This window comes from Nelumbo nucifera, chromosome 4, assembly GCF_055504915.1.
Source record: "Nelumbo nucifera cultivar China Antique chromosome 4, China Antique-T2T, whole genome shotgun sequence".
NCBI lineage: Eukaryota > Viridiplantae > Streptophyta > Magnoliopsida > Proteales > Nelumbonaceae > Nelumbo > Nelumbo nucifera.
This window is the reverse complement of record NC_142652.1, coordinates 53,550,124-53,568,050: the sequence shown is the minus strand read 5'-3', so window position 1 is coordinate 53,568,050 and position 17,927 is coordinate 53,550,124. Positions and strand designations below refer to the sequence as shown.

At 46.3% G+C, this 17,927-nt stretch overlaps 31 non-coding genes and 7 pseudogenes across 31 annotated transcripts; all 38 read left to right on the top strand.

Annotated features, from left to right (window-relative positions):
* The first annotated feature begins 166 nt into the window (after window positions 1-166).
* Window positions 167-285, top strand: LOC148799553 (5S ribosomal RNA). The gene has a single exon (XR_016069908.1). It is a non-coding gene; the product is annotated as a 5S ribosomal RNA (ribosomal RNA).
* Window positions 286-639: 354 nt separating this feature from the next.
* Window positions 640-758, top strand: LOC148799552 (5S ribosomal RNA). The gene has a single exon (XR_016071973.1). It is a non-coding gene; the product is annotated as a 5S ribosomal RNA (ribosomal RNA).
* Window positions 759-1,112: 354 nt separating this feature from the next.
* LOC148799551 (5S ribosomal RNA) lies at window positions 1,113-1,231 on the top strand. Its single transcript, XR_016070561.1, has one exon. It is a non-coding gene; the product is annotated as a 5S ribosomal RNA (ribosomal RNA).
* A 354-nt stretch (window positions 1,232-1,585) lies between these two features.
* Window positions 1,586-1,704, top strand: LOC148799550 (5S ribosomal RNA). Its single transcript, XR_016070584.1, has one exon. It is a non-coding gene; the product is annotated as a 5S ribosomal RNA (ribosomal RNA).
* A 353-nt stretch (window positions 1,705-2,057) lies between these two features.
* On the top strand, window positions 2,058-2,176 carry LOC148799549 (5S ribosomal RNA). Its single transcript, XR_016069466.1, has one exon. It is a non-coding gene; the product is annotated as a 5S ribosomal RNA (ribosomal RNA).
* Window positions 2,177-2,530: 354 nt separating this feature from the next.
* Window positions 2,531-2,649, top strand: LOC148799548 (5S ribosomal RNA). The gene has a single exon (XR_016069254.1). It is a non-coding gene; the product is annotated as a 5S ribosomal RNA (ribosomal RNA).
* A 354-nt stretch (window positions 2,650-3,003) lies between these two features.
* Window positions 3,004-3,122, top strand: LOC148799547 (5S ribosomal RNA). The gene has a single exon (XR_016073083.1). It is a non-coding gene; the product is annotated as a 5S ribosomal RNA (ribosomal RNA).
* A 355-nt stretch (window positions 3,123-3,477) lies between these two features.
* On the top strand, window positions 3,478-3,596 carry LOC148799546 (5S ribosomal RNA). The gene has a single exon (XR_016070407.1). It is a non-coding gene; the product is annotated as a 5S ribosomal RNA (ribosomal RNA).
* Window positions 3,597-3,950: 354 nt separating this feature from the next.
* On the top strand, window positions 3,951-4,069 carry LOC148799545 (5S ribosomal RNA). Its single transcript, XR_016069907.1, has one exon. It is a non-coding gene; the product is annotated as a 5S ribosomal RNA (ribosomal RNA).
* A 354-nt stretch (window positions 4,070-4,423) lies between these two features.
* On the top strand, window positions 4,424-4,542 carry LOC148799544 (5S ribosomal RNA). Its single transcript, XR_016071972.1, has one exon. It is a non-coding gene; the product is annotated as a 5S ribosomal RNA (ribosomal RNA).
* Window positions 4,543-4,896: 354 nt separating this feature from the next.
* LOC148799543 (5S ribosomal RNA) lies at window positions 4,897-5,015 on the top strand. Its single transcript, XR_016069631.1, has one exon. It is a non-coding gene; the product is annotated as a 5S ribosomal RNA (ribosomal RNA).
* A 354-nt stretch (window positions 5,016-5,369) lies between these two features.
* Window positions 5,370-5,488, top strand: LOC148799542 (5S ribosomal RNA). Its single transcript, XR_016073296.1, has one exon. It is a non-coding gene; the product is annotated as a 5S ribosomal RNA (ribosomal RNA).
* Window positions 5,489-5,842: 354 nt separating this feature from the next.
* On the top strand, window positions 5,843-5,961 carry LOC148799541 (5S ribosomal RNA). Its single transcript, XR_016074756.1, has one exon. It is a non-coding gene; the product is annotated as a 5S ribosomal RNA (ribosomal RNA).
* Window positions 5,962-6,315: 354 nt separating this feature from the next.
* LOC148799540 (5S ribosomal RNA) lies at window positions 6,316-6,434 on the top strand. The gene has a single exon (XR_016071971.1). It is a non-coding gene; the product is annotated as a 5S ribosomal RNA (ribosomal RNA).
* Window positions 6,435-6,788: 354 nt separating this feature from the next.
* Window positions 6,789-6,907, top strand: LOC148799539 (5S ribosomal RNA). Its single transcript, XR_016069630.1, has one exon. It is a non-coding gene; the product is annotated as a 5S ribosomal RNA (ribosomal RNA).
* Window positions 6,908-7,261: 354 nt separating this feature from the next.
* On the top strand, window positions 7,262-7,380 carry LOC148799538 (5S ribosomal RNA). The gene has a single exon (XR_016073295.1). It is a non-coding gene; the product is annotated as a 5S ribosomal RNA (ribosomal RNA).
* Window positions 7,381-7,734: 354 nt separating this feature from the next.
* Window positions 7,735-7,853, top strand: LOC148799537 (5S ribosomal RNA). Its single transcript, XR_016074755.1, has one exon. It is a non-coding gene; the product is annotated as a 5S ribosomal RNA (ribosomal RNA).
* Window positions 7,854-8,206: 353 nt separating this feature from the next.
* On the top strand, window positions 8,207-8,325 carry LOC148799536 (5S ribosomal RNA). Its single transcript, XR_016073533.1, has one exon. It is a non-coding gene; the product is annotated as a 5S ribosomal RNA (ribosomal RNA).
* Window positions 8,326-8,653: 328 nt separating this feature from the next.
* On the top strand, window positions 8,654-8,772 carry LOC148799535 (5S ribosomal RNA; annotated as a pseudogene).
* A 354-nt stretch (window positions 8,773-9,126) lies between these two features.
* LOC148799534 (5S ribosomal RNA) lies at window positions 9,127-9,245 on the top strand. Its single transcript, XR_016074869.1, has one exon. It is a non-coding gene; the product is annotated as a 5S ribosomal RNA (ribosomal RNA).
* Window positions 9,246-9,600: 355 nt separating this feature from the next.
* LOC148799533 (5S ribosomal RNA) lies at window positions 9,601-9,719 on the top strand. The gene has a single exon (XR_016070469.1). It is a non-coding gene; the product is annotated as a 5S ribosomal RNA (ribosomal RNA).
* Window positions 9,720-10,073: 354 nt separating this feature from the next.
* On the top strand, window positions 10,074-10,192 carry LOC148799532 (5S ribosomal RNA; annotated as a pseudogene).
* A 353-nt stretch (window positions 10,193-10,545) lies between these two features.
* LOC148799531 (5S ribosomal RNA) lies at window positions 10,546-10,664 on the top strand. The gene has a single exon (XR_016070543.1). It is a non-coding gene; the product is annotated as a 5S ribosomal RNA (ribosomal RNA).
* Window positions 10,665-11,018: 354 nt separating this feature from the next.
* On the top strand, window positions 11,019-11,137 carry LOC148799530 (5S ribosomal RNA; annotated as a pseudogene).
* Window positions 11,138-11,491: 354 nt separating this feature from the next.
* Window positions 11,492-11,610, top strand: LOC148799529 (5S ribosomal RNA; annotated as a pseudogene).
* Window positions 11,611-11,963: 353 nt separating this feature from the next.
* LOC148799528 (5S ribosomal RNA) lies at window positions 11,964-12,082 on the top strand. Its single transcript, XR_016073082.1, has one exon. It is a non-coding gene; the product is annotated as a 5S ribosomal RNA (ribosomal RNA).
* Window positions 12,083-12,437: 355 nt separating this feature from the next.
* Window positions 12,438-12,556, top strand: LOC148799527 (5S ribosomal RNA). Its single transcript, XR_016074363.1, has one exon. It is a non-coding gene; the product is annotated as a 5S ribosomal RNA (ribosomal RNA).
* Window positions 12,557-12,910: 354 nt separating this feature from the next.
* On the top strand, window positions 12,911-13,029 carry LOC148799526 (5S ribosomal RNA). Its single transcript, XR_016074754.1, has one exon. It is a non-coding gene; the product is annotated as a 5S ribosomal RNA (ribosomal RNA).
* A 353-nt stretch (window positions 13,030-13,382) lies between these two features.
* On the top strand, window positions 13,383-13,501 carry LOC148799525 (5S ribosomal RNA). Its single transcript, XR_016069465.1, has one exon. It is a non-coding gene; the product is annotated as a 5S ribosomal RNA (ribosomal RNA).
* A 354-nt stretch (window positions 13,502-13,855) lies between these two features.
* On the top strand, window positions 13,856-13,974 carry LOC148799524 (5S ribosomal RNA). The gene has a single exon (XR_016069252.1). It is a non-coding gene; the product is annotated as a 5S ribosomal RNA (ribosomal RNA).
* Window positions 13,975-14,329: 355 nt separating this feature from the next.
* LOC148799523 (5S ribosomal RNA) lies at window positions 14,330-14,448 on the top strand. The gene has a single exon (XR_016073081.1). It is a non-coding gene; the product is annotated as a 5S ribosomal RNA (ribosomal RNA).
* A 355-nt stretch (window positions 14,449-14,803) lies between these two features.
* LOC148799522 (5S ribosomal RNA) lies at window positions 14,804-14,922 on the top strand. The gene has a single exon (XR_016070468.1). It is a non-coding gene; the product is annotated as a 5S ribosomal RNA (ribosomal RNA).
* A 354-nt stretch (window positions 14,923-15,276) lies between these two features.
* Window positions 15,277-15,395, top strand: LOC148799521 (5S ribosomal RNA; annotated as a pseudogene).
* Window positions 15,396-15,748: 353 nt separating this feature from the next.
* Window positions 15,749-15,867, top strand: LOC148799520 (5S ribosomal RNA). The gene has a single exon (XR_016070542.1). It is a non-coding gene; the product is annotated as a 5S ribosomal RNA (ribosomal RNA).
* A 354-nt stretch (window positions 15,868-16,221) lies between these two features.
* On the top strand, window positions 16,222-16,340 carry LOC148799519 (5S ribosomal RNA; annotated as a pseudogene).
* Window positions 16,341-16,694: 354 nt separating this feature from the next.
* LOC148799518 (5S ribosomal RNA) lies at window positions 16,695-16,813 on the top strand (annotated as a pseudogene).
* A 353-nt stretch (window positions 16,814-17,166) lies between these two features.
* LOC148799517 (5S ribosomal RNA) lies at window positions 17,167-17,285 on the top strand. The gene has a single exon (XR_016069218.1). It is a non-coding gene; the product is annotated as a 5S ribosomal RNA (ribosomal RNA).
* Window positions 17,286-17,640: 355 nt separating this feature from the next.
* Window positions 17,641-17,759, top strand: LOC148799516 (5S ribosomal RNA). Its single transcript, XR_016074362.1, has one exon. It is a non-coding gene; the product is annotated as a 5S ribosomal RNA (ribosomal RNA).
* Window positions 17,760-17,927: the final 168 nt, after the last annotated feature.

The following is a 17,927-nucleotide window of genomic DNA, read 5'->3' as shown; positions in this document are numbered from 1 at the left end:
CTATCCGGGGGTGCGGCAGATCTGAAAAACAAACACTCTGCTCACGTAGGAGCTTGTGCACGGTTACCAAGGGAGGAAGGCTGCATACACAGTTTTTTCAACTCTAAAACAATTAATGGAGGGGAGCAAGATTGTGCATAAAGATCTAAGCGAGCATGAATTAAACGTGTGCGATCATACCTGCACTAATGCACTGGATCCCATCAGAACTCTGAAGTTAAGCGTGCTTGGGCGAGAGTAGTATTAGGATGGGTGACCTCCTGGGAAGTCCTCGTGTTGCACCCCAATTTTATTAATATTTTATTTTGATTTGTATTTGCAAATTCCATTTGTTGTTTCGGCGATACAACTGGAAACAACGCGTCGGATACTCGGACCATTTGCGGCACGATCGTCATTACGGAATGGCAACGATGCAAGAACCGGGCTTTTGGCATTCGTCGTGCATTGTGGGCCCCGCGATAGTATTGCATCTATCCGGGGGTGCGGCAGATCTGAAAAGCAAACACTCTGCTCACGTAGGAGCTTGTGCACGGTAACCAAGGGAGGAAGGCTGCATACACAGTTTCTTCAAGTCTAAAACAATTAATGGAGGGTAGCAAGATAGTGCATAAAGATCTAAGCGAGCATGAATTAAACGGGTGCGATCATACCAGCACTAATGCACCGGATCCCATCAGAACTCCGAAGTTAAGAGTGCTTGGGCGAGAGTAGTACTAGGATGGGTGACCTCCTCGGAAGTCCTCGTGTTGCACCCCAATTTTATTAATATTTTATTTTGATTTGTATTTGCAAATTCCATTTGTTGTTTCGGCGATACAACTGGAAACAACGCGTCGGATACTCGGACCATTTGCGGTACGATCGTCATTATGGAATGGCAACGATGCAAGAACCGGGCTTTTGGCATTCGTCGTGCATTGTGGGCCCCGCGATAGTATTGCATCTATCCGGGGGTGCGGCAGATCTGAAAAACAAACACTCTGCTCACGTAGGAGCTTGTGCACGGTTACCAAGGGAGGAAGGCTGCATACACAGTTTTTTCAACTCTAAAACAATTAATGGAGGGGAGCAAGATTGTGCATAAAGATCTAAGCGAGCATGAATTAAACGTGTGCGATCATACCTGCACTACTGCACTGGATCCCATCAGAACTCTGAAGTTAAGCGTGCTTGGGCGAGAGTAGTATTAGGATGGGTGACCTCCTGGGAAGTCCTCGTGTTGCACCCCAATTTTATTAATATTTTATTTTGATTTGTATTTGCAAATTCCATTTGTTGTTTCGGCGATACAACTGGAAACAACGCGTCGGATACTCGGACCATTTGCGGCACGATCGTCATTACGGAATGGCAACGATGCAAGAACCGGGCTTTTGGCATTCGTCGTGCATTGTGGGCCCCGCGATAGTATTGCATCTATCCGGGGGTGCGGCAGATCTGAAAAGCAAACACTCTGCTCACGTAGGAGCTTGTGCACGGTTACCAAGGGAGGAAGGCTGCATACACAGTTTTTTCAAGTCTAAAACAGTTAATGGAGGGGAGCAAGATAGTGCATAAAGATCTAAACGAGCATGAATTAAACGGGTGCGATCATACCAGCACTAATGCACCGGATCCCATCAAAACTCCTAAGTTAAGCGTGCTTGGGCGAGAGTAGTAGTAGGATGGGTGACCTCCTGAGAAGTCCTCGTGTTGCACCCCAGTTTTATTAATATTTTATTTTGATTTGTTTTTGCAAATTCCATTTGTTGTTTCTGGGAGACAACTGGAAACAATGTCTCGGATACTCGGACCATTTTCGGCACGACGTCATTACTGAATGGCAACGATGCAGGAACCGGGCTTTCGGCATTCGTCGTGCATTGTGGGCCCCGCGATAGTATTGCATTTATCCGGTGGTGCGGCAGATCTGAAAAGCAAACAATCCGCTCACGTAGGAGCTTGTGCACGGTTTCCAAGGGAGGAAGGCTGCATACACAGTTTTTTCAAATCTAAAACAATTAATGGAGGGGAGCAAGATAGTGCATAAAGATCTAAGCGAGCATGAATTAAACGGGTGCGATCATACCTGCACTAATGCACCGGATCCCATCAGAACTCCGAAGTTAAGTGTGCTTGGGCGAGAGTAGTACAAGAATGGGTGACCTCCTTGGAAGTCCTCGTGTTGCACCCCAATTTTATTAATATTTTTTTTTTATTTGTATTTGCAAATTCCATTTGTTGTTTCGGCGATACAACTGGAAACAACGCGTCGGATACTCGGACCATTTGCGGCACGATCGTCATTACGGAATGGCAACGATGCAAGAACCGGGCTTTTGGCATTCGTCGTGCATTGTGGGCCCCGTGATAGTATTGCATCTATCCGGGGGTGCGGCAGATATGAAAAGCAAACACTCTGCTCACGTAGGAGCTTGTGCACGGTTACCAAGGGAGGAAGGCTGCATACACAGTTTTTTCAAGTCTAAAACAGTTAATGGAGGGGAGCAAGATAGTGCATAAAGATCTAAGAGAGCATGAATTAAACGGGTGCGATCATATCAGCACTAATGCACCGGATGCCATTAGAACTCCGAAGTTAAGCGTGCTTGGGCGAGAGTAGTACTAGGATGGGTGACCTCCTGGGAAGTCCTCGTGTTGCACCCCAATTTTATTAATATTTTATTTTGATTTGTATTTGCAAATTCCATTTGTTGTTTCTGGGAGACAACTGGAAACAATGCGTCGGATACTCGGACCATTTGCGGCACGATCGTCATTACTGAATGGCAACGATGCAGGAACCGGGGTTTCGGCATTCGTCGTGCATTGTGGGCCCCGCGATAGTATTGCATTTATCCGGTGGTGCGGCAGATCTGAAAAGCAAACAATCCGCTCACGTAGGAGCTTGTGCACGGTTACCAAGGGAGGAAGGCTGCATACACAGTTTTTTCAAATCTAAAACAATTAATGGAGGGGAGCAAGATAGTGCATAAAGATCTAAGCGAGCATGAATTAAACGGGTGCGATCATACCAGCACTAATGCACCGGATCCCATCAGAACTCCGAAGTTAAGTGTGCTTGGGCGAGAGTAGTACTAGAAAGGGTGACCTCCTGGGAAGTCCTCGTGTTGCACCCCAATTTTATTAATATTTTATTTCGATATCGTATTTGCAAATTCCATTTGTCGTTTCGGCGAGACTAACGCAAACAACGCGCCGGATACTCGGACCATTTGCGGCACGATCGTCATTACTGAATGGCAACGATGCAGGAACCGGGCTTTCGGCATTCGTCGTGCATTTTGGGCCCCGCGATAGTATTGCATTTATCCGGTGGTGCGGCAGATCTGAAAAGCAAACAATCCGCTCACGTAGGAGCTTGTGCACAGTTACCAAGGGAGGAAGGCTGCATACACAGTTTTTTCAAATCTAAAACAATTAATGGAGGGGAGCAAGATAGTGCATAAAGATCTAAGCGAGCATGAATTAAACGGGTGCGATCATACCTGCACTAATGCACTGGATCCCATCAGAACTCCGAAGTTAAGGGTACTTGGGCGAGAGTAGTACTAGAATGGGTGACCTCCTTGGAAGTCCTCGTGTTGCACCCCAATTTTATTAATATTTTATTTTGATTTGTATTTGCAAATTCCATTTGTTGTTTCGGCGATACAACTGGAAACAACGCGTCGGATACTCGGACCATTTGCGGTACGATCGTCATTATGGAATGGCAACGATGCAAGAACCGGGCTTTTGGCATTCGTCGTGCATTGTGGGCCCCGCGATAGTATTGCATCTATCCGGGGGTGCGGCAGATCTGAAAAGCAAACACTCTGCTCACGTAGGAGCTTGTGCACGGTTACCAAGGGAGGAAGGCTGCATACACAGTTTTTTCAACTCTAAAACAATTATTGGAGGGGAGCAAGATTGTGCATAAAGATCTAAGCGAGCATGAATTAAACGTGTGCGATCATACCTGCACTAATGCACTGGATCCCATCAGAACTCTGAAGTTAAGCGTGCTTGGGCGAGAGTAGTATTAGGATGGGTGACCTCCTGGGAAGTCCTCGTGTTGCACCCCAATTTTATTAATATTTTATTTTGATTTGTATTTGCAAATTCCATTTGTTGTTTCGGCGATACAACTGGAAACAACGCGTCGGATACTCGGACCATTTGCGGCACGATCGTCATTACGGAATGGCAACGATGCAAGAACCGGGCTTTTGGCATTCGTCGTGCATTGTGGGCCCCGCGATAGTATTGCATCTATCCGGGGGTGCGGCAGATCTGAAAAGCAAACACTCTGCTCACGTAGGAGCTTGTGCACGGTAACCAAGGGAGGAAGGCTGCATACACAGTTTCTTCAAGTCTAAAACAATTAATGGTGGGTAGCAAGATAGTGCATAAAGATCTAAGCGAGCATGAATTAAACGGGTGCGATCATACCAGCACTAATGCACCGGATCCCATCAGAACTCCGAAGTTAAGAGTGCTTGGGCGAGAGTAGTACTAGGATGGGTGACCTCCTCGGAAGTCCTCGTGTTGCACCCCAATTTTATTAATATTTTATTTTGATTTGTATTTGCAAATTCCATTTGTTGTTTCTGGGAGACAACTGGAAACAATGCGTCGGATACTCGGACCATTTGCGGCACGATCGTCCTTACTGAATGGCAACGATGCAGGAACCGGGCTTTCGGCATTCGTCGTGCATTGTGGGTCCCGCGATAGTATTGCATTTATCCGGTGGTGCGGCAGATCTGAAAAGCAAACAATCCGCTCACGTAGGAGCTTGTGAACGGTTACCAAGGGAGGAAGGCTGCATACATAGTTTTTTCAAATCTAAAACAATTAATGGAGGGGAGCAAGATAGTGCATAAAGATCTAAGCGAACATGAATTAAACGGGTGCGATCATACCAGCACTAATGCACCGGATCCCATCAGAACTTCGAAGTTAAGCGTACTTGGGCGAGAGTAGTACTAGAATGGGTGATCTCCTGGGAAGTCCTCGTGTTGCACCCCAATTTTATTAATATTTTATTTTGATTTGTATTTGCAAATTCCATTTGTTGTTTCGGCGATACAACTGGAAACAACGCGTCGGATATTCGGACCATTTGCGGCACGATCGTCATTACTGAATGGCAACGATGCAAGAACCGGGCTTTTGGCATTCGTCATGCATTGTGGGCCCTGCGATAGTATTGCATCTATCCGGGGGTGCGACAGATCTGAAAAGCAAACACTCTGCTCACGTAGGAGCTTGTGCACGGTTACCAAGGGAGGAAGGCTGCATACACAGTTTTTTCAAGTCTAAAACAATTAATGGAGGGGAGCAAGATAGTGCATAAAGATCTAAGCGAGCATGAATTAAACGGGTGCGATCATACCAGCACTAATGCACCGGATCCCATCAGAACTTCGAAGTTAAGCGTGCTTGGGCGAGAGTAGTACTAGCATGGGTGACCTCCTGGGAAGTCCTCGTGTTGCACCCCAATTTTATTAATATTTTATTTTGATTTGTATTTGCAAATTCCATTTGTTGTTTCTGGGAGACAACTGGAAACAATGCGTCGGATACTCGGACCATTTGCGGCACGATCGTCATTACTGAATGGCAACGATGCAGGAACCGGGCTTTCGGCATTCGTCGTGCATTGTGGGCCCCGCGATAGTATTGCATTTATCCGGTGGTGCGGCAGATCTGAAAAGCAAACAATCCGCTCACGTAGGAGCTTGTGCACGGTTACCAAGGGAGGAAGGCTGCATACACAGTTTTTTCAAATCTAAAACAATTAATGGAGGGGAGCAAGATAGTGCATAAAGATCTAAGCGAGCATGAATTAAACGGGTGCGATCATACCTGCACTAATGCACCGGATCCCATCAGAACTCCGAAGTTAAGTGTGCTTGGGCGAGAGTAGTACTAGAATGGGTGACCTCCTTGGAAGTCCTCGTGTTGCACCCCAATTTTATTAATATTTTATTTTGATTTGTATTTGCAAATTCCATTTGTTGTTTCGGCGATACAACTGGAAACAACGCGTCGGATACTCGGACCATTTGCGGCACGATCGTCATTACGGAATGGCAACGATGCAAGAACCGGGCTTTTGGCATTCGTCGTGCATTGTGGGCCCCGCGATAGTATTGCATCTATCCGGGGGTGCGGCAGATCTGAAAAGCAAACACTCTGCTCACGTAGGAGCTTGTGCACGGTAACCAAGGGAGGAAGGCTGCATACACAGTTTCTTCAAGTCTAAAACAATTAATGGAGGGTAGCAAGATAGTGCATAAAGATCTAAGCGAGCATGAATTAAACGGGTGCGATCATACCAGCACTAATGCACCGGATCCCATCAGAACTCCGAAGTTAAGAGTGCTTGGGCGAGAGTAGTACTAGGATGGGTGACCTCCTCGGAAGTCCTCGTGTTGCACCCCAATTTTATTAATATTTTATTTTGATTTGTATTTGCAAATTCCATTTGTTGTTTCTGGGAGACAACTGGAAACAATGCGTCGGATACTCGGACCATTTGCGGCACGATCGTCCTTACTGAATGGCAACGATGCAGGAACCGGGCTTTCGGCATTCGTCGTGCATTGTGGGTCCCGCGATAGTATTGCATTTATCCGGTGGTGCGGCAGATCTGAAAAGCAAACAATCCGCTCACGTAGGAGCTTGTGAACGGTTACCAAGGGAGGAAGGCTGCATACATAGTTTTTTCAAATCTAAAACAATTAATGGAGGGGAGCAAGATAGTGCATAAAGATCTAAGCGAACATGAATTAAACGGGTGCGATCATACCAGCACTAATGCACCGGATCCCATCAGAACTTCGAAGTTAAGCGTACTTGGGCGAGAGTAGTACTAGAATGGGTGATCTCCTGGGAAGTCCTCGTGTTGCACCCCAATTTTATTAATATTTTATTTTGATTTGTATTTGCAAATTCCATTTGTTGTTTCGGCGATACAACTGGAAACAACGCGTCGGATATTCGGACCATTTGCGGCACGATCGTCATTACTGAATGGCAACGATGCAAGAACCGGGCTTTTGGCATTCGTCATGCATTGTGGGCCCTGCGATAGTATTGCATCTATCCGGGGGTGCGACAGATCTGAAAAGCAAACACTCTGCTCACGTAGGAGCTTGTGCACGGTTACCAAGGGAGGAAGGCTGCATACACAGTTTTTTCAAGTCTAAAACAATTAATGGAGGGGAGCAAGATAGTGCATAAAGATCTAAGCGAGCATGAATTAAACGGGTGCGATCATACCAGCACTAATGCACCGGATCCCATCAGAACTTCGAAGTTAAGCGTGCTTGGGCGAGAGTAGTACTAGCATGGGTGACCTCCTGGGAAGTCCTCGTGTTGCACCCCAATTTTATTAATATTTTATTTTGATTTGTATTTGCAAATTCCATTTGTTGTTTCTGGGAGACAACTGGAAACAATGCGTCGGATACTCGGACCATTTGCGGCACGATCGTCATTACTGAATGGCAACGATGCAGGAACCGGGCTTTCGGCATTCGTCGTGCATTGTGGGCCACGCGATAGTATTGCATTTATCCGGTGGTGCGGCAGATCTGAAAAGCAAACAATCCGCTCACGTAGGAGCTTGTGCACGGTTACCAAGGGAGGAAGGCTGCATACACAGTTTTTTCAAATCTAAAACAATTAATGGAGGGGAGCAAGATAGTGCATAAAGATCTAAGCGAGCATGAATTAAACGGGTGCGATCATACCTGCACTAATGCACCGGATCCCATCAGAACTCCGAAGTTAAGTGTGCTTGGGCGAGAGTAGTACTAGAATGGGTGACCTCCTTGGAAGTCCTCGTGTTGCACCCCAATTTTATTAATATTTTATTTTGATTTGTATTTGCAAATTCCATTTGTTGTTTCGGCGATACAACTGGAAACAACGCGTCGGATACTCGGACCATTTGCGGCACGATCGTCATTACGGAATGGCAACGATGCAAGAACCGGGCTTTTGGCATTCGTCGTGCATTGTGGGCCCCGCGATAGTATTGCATCTATCCGGGGGTGCGGCAGATCTGAAAAGCAAACACTCTGCTCACGTAGGAGCTTGTGCACGGTTACCAAGGGAGGAAGGCTGATACATAGTTTTTTCAAATCTAAAACAATTAATGGAGGGGGGCAAGATAGTGCATAAAGATCTAAGCGAGCATGAATTAAACGGGTGCAATCATACCAGCACTAATGCACCGGATCCCATCAGAACTCCGAAGTTAAGTGTGCTTGGGCGAGAGTAGTATTAGAATGGGTGACCTCCTGGGAAGTCCTCGTGTTGCACCCCAATTTTTTTAATATTTTATTTCGATATCGTATTTGCAAATTCCATTTGTCGTTTCGGCGAGACAAACGCAAACAACGCGCCAGATACTCGAACCATTTGCGGCACGATCGTCATTACTGAATGGCAACGATGCAAGAACCGGGCCCCGCGATAGTATTGCATCTATCCGGGTGTGCGGCAGAAATGAAAAGCAAACACTCTGCTCACGTAGGAGCTTGTGCACGGTTACCAAGGGAGGAAGGCTGCATACACAATTTTTTCAAGTCTAAAACAGTTAATGGAGGGGAGCAAGATAGTGCATAAAGATCTAAGCGAGCATGAATTAAACGGGTGCGATCATACCAGCACTAATGCACCGGATCCCATCAAAACTCCTAAGATAAGCGTGCTTGGGCGAGAGTAGTAGTAGGATGGGTGACCTCCTGGGAAGTCCTCGTGTTGCACCCCAATTTTATTAATATTTTATTTTGATTTGTATTTGCAAATTCCATTTGTTGTTTCTGGGAGACAACTGGAAACAATGTCTCGGATACTCGGACCATTTGCGGCACGATCGTCATTACTGAATGGCAACGATGCAGGAACCGGGCTTTTGGCATTCGTCGTGCATTGTGGGCCCCGCGATAGTATTGCATTTATCCGGTGGTGCGGCAGATCTGAAAAGCAAACAATCCGCTCACGTAGGAGCTTGTGCACGGTTACCAAGGGAGGAAGGCTGCATACACAGTTTTTTCAAATCTAAAACAATTAATGGAGGGGAGCAAGATAGTGCATAAAGATCTAAGCGAGCATGAATTAAACGGGTGCGATCATACCAGCACTAATGCACCGGATCCCATCAGAACTCCGAAGTTAAGTGTGCGTGGGCGAGAGTAGTACTAGAAAGGGTGACCTCCTGGGAAGTCCTCGTGTTGCACCCCAATTTTATTAATATTTTATTTCGATCTCGTATTTGCAAATTCCATTTGTCGTTTCGGCGAGACAAACGCAAACAACGCGCCGGATACTCGGACCATTTGCGGCACGATCGTCATTACTGAATGGCAACGATGCAGGAACCGGGCTTTCGGCATTCGTCGTGCATTGTGGGCCCCGCGATAGTATTGCATTTATCCGGTGGTGCGGCAGATCTGAAAAGCAAACAATCCGCTCACGTAGGAGCTTGTGCACGGTTTCCAAGGGAGGAAGGCTGCATACACAGTTTTTTCAAATCTAAAACAATTAATGGAGGGGAGCAAGATAGTGCATAAAGATCTAAGCGAGCATGAATTAAACGGGTGCGATCATACCTGCACTAATGCACCGGATCCCATCAGAACTCCGAAGTTAAGTGTGCTTGGGCGAGAGTAGTACTAGATTGGGTGACCTCCTTGGAAGTCCTCATGTTGCACCCCAATTTTTTTAATATTTTATTTTGATTTGTATTTGCAAATTCCATTTGTTGTTTCGGCGATACAACTGGAAACAACGCGTCGGATACTCGGACCATTTGCGGCACGATCGTCATTACGGAATGGCAACGATGCAAGAACCGGGCTTTTGGCATTCGTCGTGCATTGTGGGCCCCGCGAAAGTATTGCATCTATCCGGGGGTGCGGCAGATATGAAAAGCAAACACTCTGCTCACGTAGGAGCTTGTGCACGGTTACCAAGGGAGGAAGGCTGCATACACAGTTTTTTCAAGTCTAAAACAGTTAATGGAGGGGAGCAAGATAGTGCATAAAGATCTAAGAGAGCATGAATTAAACGGGTGCGATCATACCAGCACTAATGCACCGGATCCCATCAAAACTCCTAAGTTAAGCGTGCTTGGGCGAGAGTAGTAGTAGGATGGGTGACATCCTGAGAAGTCCTCGTGTTGCACCCCAATTTTATTAATATTTTATTTTGATTTGTTTTTGCAAATTCCATTTGTTGTTTCTGGGAGACAACTGGAAACAATGTCTCGGATACTCGGACCATTTGCGGCACGACGTCATTACTGAATGGCAACGATGCAGGAACCGGGCTTTCGGCATTCGTCGTGCATTGTGGGCCCCGCGATAGTATTGCATTTATCCGGTGGTGCGGCAGATCTGAAAAGCAAACAATCCGCTCACGTAGGAGCTTGTGCACGGTTTCCAAGGGAGGAAGGCTGCATACACAGTTTTTTCAAATCTAAAACAATTAATGGAGGGGAGCAAGATAGTGCATAAAGATCTAAGCGAGCATGAATTAAACGGGTGCGATCATACTTGCACTAATGCACCGGATCCCATCAGAACTCCGAAGTTAAGTGTGCTTGGGCGAGAGTAGTACAAGAATGGGTGACCTCCTTGGAAGTCCTCGTGTTGCACCCCAATTTTATTAATATTTTTTTTTTATTTGTATTTGCAAATTCCATTTGTTGTTTCGGCGATACAACTGGAAACAACGCGTCGGATACTCGGACCATTTGCGGCACGATCGTCATTACGGAATGGCAACGATGCAAGAACCGGGCTTTTGGCATTCGTCGTGCATTGTGGGCCCCGTGATAGTATTGCATCTATCCGGGGGTGCGGCAGATATGAAAAGCAAACACTCTGCTCACGTAGGAGCTTGTGCACGGTTACCAAGGGAGGAAGGCTGCATACACAGTTTTTTCAAGTCTAAAACAGTTAATGGAGGGGAGCAAGATAGTGCATAAAGATCTAAGAGAGCATGAATTAACCGGGTTCGATCATATCAGCACTAATGCACCGGATGCCATTAGAACTCCGAAGTTAAGCGTGCTTGGGCGAGAGTAGTACTAGGATGGGTGACCTCCTGGGAAGTCCTCGTGTTGCACCCCAATTTTATTAATATTTTATTTTGATTTGTATTTGCAAATTCCATTTGTTGTTTCTGGGAGACAACTGGAAACAATGCGTCGGATACTCGGACCATTTGCGGCACGATCTTCATTACTGAATGGCAACGATGCAGGAACCGGGGTTTCGGCATTCGTCGTGCATTGTGGGCCCCGCGATAGTATTGCATTTATCCGGTGGTGCGGCAGATCTGAAAAGCAAACAATCCGCTCACGTAGGAGCTTGTGCACGGTTACCAAGGGAGGAAGGCTGCATACACAGTTTTTTCAAATCTAAAACAATTAATGGAGGGGAGCAAGATAGTGCATAAAGATCTAAGCGAGCATGAATTAAACGGGTGCGATCATACCAGCACTAATGCACCGGATCCCATTATAACTCCGAAGTTAAGCGTGATTGGTCGAGAGTAGTACTAGGTTGGGTGACCTCCTGGGAAGTCCTCGTGTTGCACCCCAATTTTATTAATATTTTATTTTGATTTGTATTTGCAAATTCCATTTGTTGTTTCTGGGAGACAACTGGAAACAATGCGTCGGATACTCGGACCATTTGCGACACGATCGTCCTTACTGAATGGCAACGATGCAGGAACCGGGCTTTCGGCATTCGTCGTGCATTGTGGGCCCCGCGATAGTATTGCATTTATCCGGTGGTGCGGCAGATCTGAAAAGCAAACAACCGCTCACGTAGGAGCTTGTGCACGGTTACCAAGGGAGGAAGGCTGCAAACACAGTTTTTTCAAATCTAAAACAATTAATGGAGGGGAGCAAGATAGTGCATAAAGATCTAAGCGAGCATGAATTAAACGGGTGCGATCATACCAGCACTAATGCACCGGATCCCATCAGAACTCCGAAGTTAAGTGTGCTTGGGCGAGAGTAGTACTAGAAAGGGTGACCTCCTGGGAAGTCCTCGTGTTGCACCCCAATTTTATTAATATTTTATTTCGATATCGTATTTGCAAATTCCATTTGTCGTTTCGGCGAGACAAACGCAAACAACGCGCCGGATACTCGAACCATTTGCGGCACGATCGTCATTACTGAATGGCAACGATGCAGGAACCGGGCTTTCGGCCTTCGTCGTGCATTGTGGGCCCCGCGATAGTATTGAATTTATCCGGTGGTGCGGCAAATCTGAAAAGCAAACAATCCGCTCACGTAGGAGCTTGTGCACGGTTACCAAGGGAGGAAGGCTGCATACACAGTTTTTTCAAATCTAAAACAATTAATGGAGGGGAGCAAGATAGTGCATAAAGATCTAAGCGAGCATGAATTAAACGGGTGCGATCATACCTGCACTAATGCACCGGATCCCATCAGAACTTCGAAGTTAAGCGTGCTTGGGCGAGAGTAGTACTAGCATGGGTGACCTCCTGGGAAGTCCTCGTGTTGCACCCCAATTTTATTAATTTTTTATTTTGATTTGTATTTGCAAATTCCATTTGTTGTTTCTGGGAGACAACTGGAAACAATGCGTCGGATACTCGGACCATTTGTGGCACGATCGTCATTACTGAATGGCAACGATGCAGGAACCGGGCTTTCGGCATTCGTCGTGCATTGTGGGCTCCGCGATAGTATTGCATTTATCCGGTGGTGCGGCAGATCTGAAAAGCAAACAATCCGCTCACGTAGGAGCTTGTGCACGGTTACCAAGGGAGGAAGGCTGCATACACAGTTTCTTTAAATCTAAAACAATTAATGGAGGGGAGCAAGATAGTGCATAAAGATCTAAGCGAGCATGAATTAAACGGGTGCGATCATACCTGCACTAATGCACCGGATCCCATCAGAACTCCGAAGTTAAGTGTGCTTGGGCGAGAGTAGTACTAGAATGGGTGACCTCCTTGGAAGTCCTCGTGTTGCACCCCAATTTTATTAATATTTTATTTTGATTTGTATTTGCAAATTCCATTTGTTGTTTCGGCGATACAACTGGAAACAACGCGTCGGATACTCGGACCATTTGCGGCACGATCGTCATTACGGAATGGCAACGATGCAAGAACCGGGCTTTTGGCATTCGTCGTGCATTGTGGGCCCCGCGATAGTATTGCATCTATCCGGGGGTGCGGCAGATCTGAAAAGCAAACACTCTGCTCACGTAGGAGCTTGTGCACGGTTACCAAGGGAGGAAGGCTGATACACAGTTTTTTCAAATCTAAAACAATTAATGGAGGGGGGCAAGATAGTGCATAAAGATCTAAGCGAGCATGAATTAAACGGGTGCGATCATACCTGCACTAATGCACCGGATCCCATCAGAACTCCGAAGTTAAGTGTGCTTGGGCGAGAGTAGTACAAGAATGGGTGACCTCCTTGGAAGTCCTCGTGTTGCACCCCAATTTTATTAATATTTTTTTTTTATTTGTATTTGCAAACTCCATTTGTTGTTTCGGCGATACAACTGGAAACAACGCGTCGGATACTCGGACCATTTGCGGCACGATCGTCATTACGGAATGGCAACGATGCAAGAACCGGGCTTTTGGCATTCGTCGTGCATTGTGGGCCCCGTGATAGTATTGCATCTATCCGGGGGTGCGGCAGATATGAAAAGCAAACACTCTGCTCACGTAGGAGCTTGTGCACGGTTACCAAGGGAGGAAGGCTGCATACACAGTTTTTTCAAGTCTAAAACAGTTAATGGAGGGGAGCAAGATAGTGCATAAAGATCTAAGAGAGCATGAATTAAACGGGTGCGATCATATCAGCACTAATGCACCGGATGCCATTAGAACTCCGAAGTTAAGCGTGCTTGGGCGAGAGTAGTACTAGGATGGGTGACCTCCTGGGAAGTCCTCGTGTTGCACCCCAATTTTATTAATATTTTATTTCGATCTCGTATTTGCAAATTCCATTTGTCGTTTCGGCGAGACAAACGCAAACAACGCGCCGGATACTCGGACCATTTGCGGCACGATCGTCATTACTGAATGGCAACGATGCAGGAACCGGGCTTTCGGCATTCGTCGTGCATTGTGGGCCCCGCGATAGTATTGCATTTATCCGGTGGTGCGGCAGATCTGAAAAGCAAACAATCCGCTCACGTAGGAGCTTGTGCACGGTTACCAAGGGAGGAAGGCTGCATACACAGTTTTTTCAAATCTAAAACAATTAATGGAGGGGAGCAAGATAGTGCATAAAGATCTAAGCGAGCATGAATTAAACGGGTGCGATCATACCAGCACTAATGCACCGGATCCCATCAGAACTCCGAAGTTAAGTGTGCTTGGGCGAGAGTAGTACTAGAAAGGGTGACCTCCTGGGAAGTCCTCGTGTTGCACCCCAATTTTATTAATATTTTATTTCGATCTCGTATTTGCAAATTCCATTTGTCGTTTCGGCGAGACAAACGCAAACAACGCGCCGGATACTCGGACCATTTGCGGCACGATCGTCATTACTGAATGGCAACGATGCAGGAACCGGGCTTTCGGCATTCGTCGTGCATTGTGGGCCCCGCGATAGTATTGCATTTATCCGGTGGTGCGGCAGATCTGAAAAGCAAACAATCCGCTCACGTAGGAGCTTGTGCACGGTTTCCAAGGGAGGAAGGCTGCATACACAGTTTTTTCAAATCTAAAACAATTAATGGAGGGGAGCAAGATAGTGCATAAAGATCTAAGCGAGCATGAATTAAACGGGTGCGATCATACCTGCACTAATGCACCGGATCCCATCAGAACTCCGAAGTTAAGTGTGCTTGGGCGAGAGTAGTACTAGATTGGGTGACCTCCTTGGAAGTCCTCATGTTGCACCCCAATTTTTTTAATATTTTATTTTGATTTGTATTTGCAAATTCCATTTGTTGTTTCGGCGATACAACTGGAAACAACGCGTCGGATACTCGGACCATTTGCGGCACGATCGTCATTACGGAATGGCAACGATGCAAGAACCGGGCTTTTGGCATTCGTCGTGCATTGTGGGCCCCGCGAAAGTATTGCATCTATCCGGGGGTGCGGCAGATATGAAAAGCAAACACTCTGCTCACGTAGGAGCTTGTGCACGGTTACCAAGGGAGGAAGGCTGCATACACAGTTTTTTCAAGTCTAAAACAGTTAATGGAGGGGAGCAAGATAGTGCATAAAGATCTAAGAGAGCATGAATTAAACGGGTGCGATCATACCAGCACTAATGCACCGGATCCCATCAAAACTCCTAAGTTAAGCGTGCTTGGGCGAGAGTAGTAGTAGGATGGGTGACATCCTGAGAAGTCCTCGTGTTGCACCCCAATTTTATTAATATTTTATTTTGATTTGTTTTTGCAAATTCCATTTGTTGTTTCTGGGAGACAACTGGAAACAATGTCTCGGATACTCGGACCATTTGCGGCACGACGTCATTACTGAATGGCAACGATGCAGGAACCGGGCTTTCGGCATTCGTCGTGCATTGTGGGCCCCGCGATAGTATTGCATTTATCCGGTGGTGCGGCAGATCTGAAAAGCAAACAATCCGCTCACGTAGGAGCTTGTGCACGGTTTCCAAGGGAGGAAGGCTGCATACACAGTTTTTTCAAATCTAAAACAATTAATGGAGGGGAGCAAGATAGTGCATAAAGATCTAAGCGAGCATGAATTAAACGGGTGCGATCATACTTGCACTAATGCACCGGATCCCATCAGAACTCCGAAGTTAAGTGTGCTTGGGCGAGAGTAGTACAAGAATGGGTGACCTCCTTGGAAGTCCTCGTGTTGCACCCCAATTTTATTAATATTTTTTTTTTATTTGTATTTGCAAATTCCATTTGTTGTTTCGGCGATACAACTGGAAACAACGCGTCGGATACTCGGACCATTTGCGGCACGATCGTCATTACGGAATGGCAACGATGCAAGAACCGGGCTTTTGGCATTCGTCGTGCATTGTGGGCCCCGTGATAGTATTGCATCTATCCGGGGGTGCGGCAGATATGAAAAGCAAACACTCTGCTCACGTAGGAGCTTGTGCACGGTTACCAAGGGAGGAAGGCTGCATACACAGTTTTTTCAAGTCTAAAACAGTTAATGGAGGGGAGCAAGATAGTGCATAAAGATCTAAGAGAGCATGAATTAACCGGGTTCGATCATATCAGCACTAATGCACCGGATGCCATTAGAACTCCGAAGTTAAGCGTGCTTGGGCGAGAGTAGTACTAGGATGGGTGACCTCCTGGGAAGTCCTCGTGTTGCACCCCAATTTTATTAATATTTTATTTTGATTTGTATTTGCAAATTCCATTTGTTGTTTCTGGGAGACAACTGGAAACAATGCGTCGGATACTCGGACCATTTGCGGCACGATCTTCATTACTGAATGGCAACGATGCAGGAACCGGGGTTTCGGCATTCGTCGTGCATTGTGGGCCCCGCGATAGTATTGCATTTATCCGGTGGTGCGGCAGATCTGAAAAGCAAACAATCCGCTCACGTAGGAGCTTGTGCACGGTTACCAAGGGAGGAAGGCTGCATACACAGTTTTTTCAAATCTAAAACAATTAATGGAGGGGAGCAAGATAGTGCATAAAGATCTAAGCGAGCATGAATTAAACGGGTGCGATCATACCAGCACTAATGCACCGGATCCCATTATAACTCCGAAGTTAAGCGTGATTGGTCGAGAGTAGTACTAGGTTGGGTGACCTCCTGGGAAGTCCTCGTGTTGCACCCCAATTTTATTAATATTTTATTTTGATTTGTATTTGCAAATTCCATTTGTTGTTTCTGGGAGACAACTGGAAACAATGCGTCGGATACTCGGACCATTTGCGACACGATCGTCCTTACTGAATGGCAACGATGCAGGAACCGGGCTTTCGGCATTCGTCGTACATTGTGGGCCCCGCGATAGTATTGCATTTATCCGGTGGTGCGGCAGATCTGAAAAGCAAACAACCGCTCACGTAGGAGCTTGTGCACGGTTACCAAGGGAGGAAGGCTGCAAACACAGTTTTTTCAAATCTAAAACAATTAATGGAGGGGAGCAAGATAGTGCATAAAGATCTAAGCGAGCATGAATTAAACGGGTGCGATCATACCAGCACTAATGCACCGGATCCCATCAGAACTCCGAAGTTAAGTGTGCTTGGGCGAGAGTAGTACTAGAAAGAGTGACCTCCTGGGAAGTCCTCGTGTTGCACCCCAATTTTATTAATATTTTATTTCGATATCGTATTTGCAAATTCCATTTGTCGTTTCGGCGAGACAAACGCAAACAACGCGCCGGATACTCGAACCATTTGCGGCACGATCGTCATTACTGAATGGCAACGATGCAGGAACCGGGCTTTCGGCCTTCGTCGTGCATTGTGGGCCCCGCGATAGTATTGAATTTATCCGGTGGTGCGGCAAATCTGAAAAGCAAACAATCCGCTCACGTAGGAGCTTGTGCACGGTTACCAAGGGAGGAAGGCTGCAAACACAGTTTTTTCAAATCTAAAACAATTAATGGAGGGGAGCAAGATAGTGCATAAAGATCTAAGCGAGCATGAATTAAACGGGTGCGATCATACCTGCACTAATGCACCGGATCCCATCAGAACTTCGAAGTTAAGCGTGCTTGGGCGAGAGTAGTACTAGCATGGGTGACCTCCTGGGAAGTCCTCGTGTTGCACCCCAATTTTATTAATATTTTATTTTGATTTGTATTTGCAAATTCCATTTGTTGTTTCTGGGAGACAACTGGAAACAATGCGTCGGATACTCGGACCATTTGCGGCACGATCGTCATTACTGAATGGCAACGATGCAGGAACCGGGCTTTCGGCATTCGTCCTGCATTGTGG